Raw genomic sequence first — 3,638 nt, 5'->3', positions numbered from 1 at the left:
TGTGTGCACGTTTGTCGCACACATCCTGAGCCCCTGGGTGGCACTGTGAGCTGGGATTAGGAAGAAACAATGGCACACGCTACCCAAGAACCCCCACTGAATCCAAGCAACCTCAGCCTCCTTAAGATTCCACTCACCCTGTAGAGCTGCCTCTCTGATTTGCTTTCAGATGTTAATGCACTGGGGAACCACTAATTTGATTCTACCTTCAGCACACCAGATCTGCACAGTAATTGCTTTCCTTGGCTCAAGCTATGGAGACCTCTCTGCAAGCTTCCAGACTAGCATTCCCTTCTGCTGTGAGACGTACGTAGAGTAAAACCCGCAATGTTACACCCAGGTGGCAAATTAATCTCCAAAACTGCTGTCTGTCGTCAAGGCAGCCTCTCACCCCTCTGCCTCCCAGGAGTGATCTGGTTTGGAGGAGACAATGCATCACAGTGCAGGGGAGATGGGCTAAGAATCCAGAAACCTGGGATACTGGTCCAGATCTGCCATGTGACCTTGTGACCTTGGGCAAGGCAGTATCTTGCTCTGGGCCTCAGTTTTCCCATCTGTAAAATGTGAGAGTTGAACCAGAAGCTCCGTTGGGACGAGGCGTGGCACAGGTGGGAGGAAGGTGGAATGTGAAGTCCCTCAGGCTCAAGTTCAAATCCCTGCTCTGCCATTTATTGTCTTAGCAACTCTGGGAAAGCTACTAAATGTTTCATAGCCTCAGATTCTTCTTGTGTAAGATGGAGGTGATAATACCTGACTGCCCTTCCCACATTCACCCTTCCCTTCCTGTCTGCTTTCTGTACTGCAGCCAACATGAGCTTTTTAGAACACAAATCTGATCACAGCATCTCCCTCCTCAAAAGGTTCCAAAGGCTCTCCAGTGTCCTTGGGAAAGACAGCATCTGGCAGATGCTTAGTCCAACCTCTAACCAGCTCCACTCACTTGGTTCTCCCATTCCAGCCACACTGGCTGCTTTCCTCCTTACCGAACTCCCTTCTGCCACAGGCCCTTTGCACATTCTGTTTGCATTCATGGAGTACTCTTCTACCTTTTCAACCAAATACACCATTCCTCAACCTCATTCAAGCCTCACTCTTCCTTGCTTCCTTTCCTCACTCCTGACTACATCCAGAGCCTCAGTAAAGACTCTTACAGCCTCATTCATCTCTCTTTTGTAGCTACTACCACAGCTGTAAATTTACATCTGCATGATTGACTGTTTGATGACAAAACTAAGTCCACTACAGGCCTGCAGTCTCCATGAGGGCAGAGACCATGTTGCTTAACATCTAACACAGTGCCTGTAGAAAAAGTCTTAATGAATATAATAAAATCCAACAATGCCAACATTTATTAAGCAATTTCTACATGCCAGGCACCTCCCAAAAGCTCTAAGAATTAGGTCTTATTATTTTTCTCATTTAACAAAAGAGAAGACTGAATAACAGAGAGGTTAGGTAACTTGCCCAATATCACACAGCTAGTGAGTGGTCAAATCATGTAAGTCTGGTTACTGGCAAACTACTTAAAACCTTTCACTCAATAAATGAAGCAGGGTACAGGGAACAGATCTTTAAGCAAGGAGGCTGGCACTTCTTAAGCATTTAATAATAATAATAATTGCTAACAGTGAGTTTTTATGATATGTTCAATATTATTCTGAGGATTTTACATAAATTAACTCATGCTCCCAATGACCCTCAGTGGTGGAGGGGGGAGCACTACCATTATCCTCATTTAACAGATGAGGAAACTGAGGCTCCGAAAGATTGACTGGCTTGCCCATGGTCACCTGGCTTATGGGTGGTATGGGTGGACTTGGTCCACCTAATTCCAGAGTCTGGGAAAACCCAGTCTGTGATTCTCAGGGAGGACAGATTCCCCACCCAGCCTCAGATTTCTACATTCAGTTCTGGTAAGAAGGCCTGAGCTCCTTCTGGCACTGAGCCTACCCAGCTAGACAGGATATGGAAGGAGCTGTCCCCTGGAGGCCACAAAGCCACCCGCTGCTCTGGGGTCTCGGCTGAGGAGGCTACACAGCAACGTCATGGACAGCTGGGCAGTGACTCACGGGGCAGCCAGGGAAGAGGAAGCCAGCAGGGGCTAAAAAAAGACGTATGACCACACATTATACAAAGGAGCATCATCAACCATGACCACCAGCACCAGGGCAAGCCCCGCTTCCACTCCACACACTCCTCAAGCTGCCCTGGAGTCCATCAGGGATCCCCTCAGAGTCTCATTTGAACTGGATTTCACCATTGTGCCATAGCTGTTCAGAGCACAGGCTCTGGACCCCAAATTCCAACTCTACCCCTTAGTAGCTATGGCATCTCGGACTGGTCACTGAACCTGTCTGAGCCTCAGTTTCCTCCCCCCAATAAAATGGGGATAAGAAACACCCACCTCACAAGAACAGTGTGAAGATTAAATGAGCTAACGTGTGTGAAAGGCCCCGTACAGTACCTGGCTCAGCAACTGTTAGTTCCCCCAGTGGATGAAATGCAGGGGGTGACAGAGGGGAGAAGACAGGCATGTAGTACAATTTGCCTGGAGCACCCACTCTTTTGGATTCATATTTTAACCATGCCTGAGAGCTTCACACCAATTCGTTGTTAATCCATATAGCATCCCACTTCCAGAACAGGATGATAATAACAAGAATAATAAAGATAAAGGATAACAGTTGTTAAGTATGTACCATGTACGAGACACTGCAAAAACACTTTTTGCACCCACCATATTATTATTTTAATATTACTTTGATCTTCATAAACATTCCATAAGGCAGTCCAGAGCCAGACTACTCCAGTTCAAATGTGACCCAGACACTTGCTAGCTGTGTCGCCTTAGTCAAATTCTTGAATTTACTTCCTAATTGACTTCCTAACCTGTAAAATGGGAACGCCTATCTAGCACCTATTTCATATAGTTGTGGTGAGGATTCAAATAGTTAATATATGATGGCGGAGATGTCTAGCACTCTACCAAAAATTGATGCCCCTCTAACCGTACAGAATTGTGGCTGGGAGTGGCTGCCTTGCCAGAGACCATAATTCCCAGCCTCTGATATCTAGTTGAGGCCACATGACTCAATTCTGGTGTTTGGAATGTGGAAGCAATTAATATACCCACATCCCAGACTCTCCTATAAAAACATCCCCATCCTCCACAGTGTTGACCCCAATCAAGGAAGCTCCTGGGATTCATGTGTTCCAGAGGGCAGACCCTCCATCAGATTCCATGGAACACAGCACCTCCCTCCCCTACCTTCAACTGGACTCAACAGGAATGAGAAAACAACTTTTATTGTGTTTAGCCACTAAGATGTTAGGGTTTATCTGATGCCACAGCTTGCATTATCCTAACTAATAAAGAAATTGACACCATAAGCGGGTTCCTTACATATGTGGCATTGGCTTAGAAGTCAGATGGTGGTTTATGATGTTTGAGGCTGGAAAACTGGAGCACCACGTTATACAGCAATAAAAGGTTTGGTTAAACTGTCACCTATGATAACTTAGAAGGCAGAACTCATGTCTACTGAGCCTGTAAGCGCTAGAGGGAAAAGGACTGAAAAATAATGGTAAGAGAGTTTGCTGCTTGTTCCTGGCTGAGTTTAGCAAGGTATTAGGGAAAG

Source organism: Lipotes vexillifer, unplaced genomic scaffold (genome assembly GCF_000442215.2).
Source record: "Lipotes vexillifer unplaced genomic scaffold, Lipotes_vexillifer_v1.1 scaffold3834, whole genome shotgun sequence".
Classification (NCBI taxonomy): Eukaryota; Metazoa; Chordata; class Mammalia; order Artiodactyla; family Lipotidae; genus Lipotes; species Lipotes vexillifer.
Note: the sequence above shows the minus strand (reverse complement) of the source record.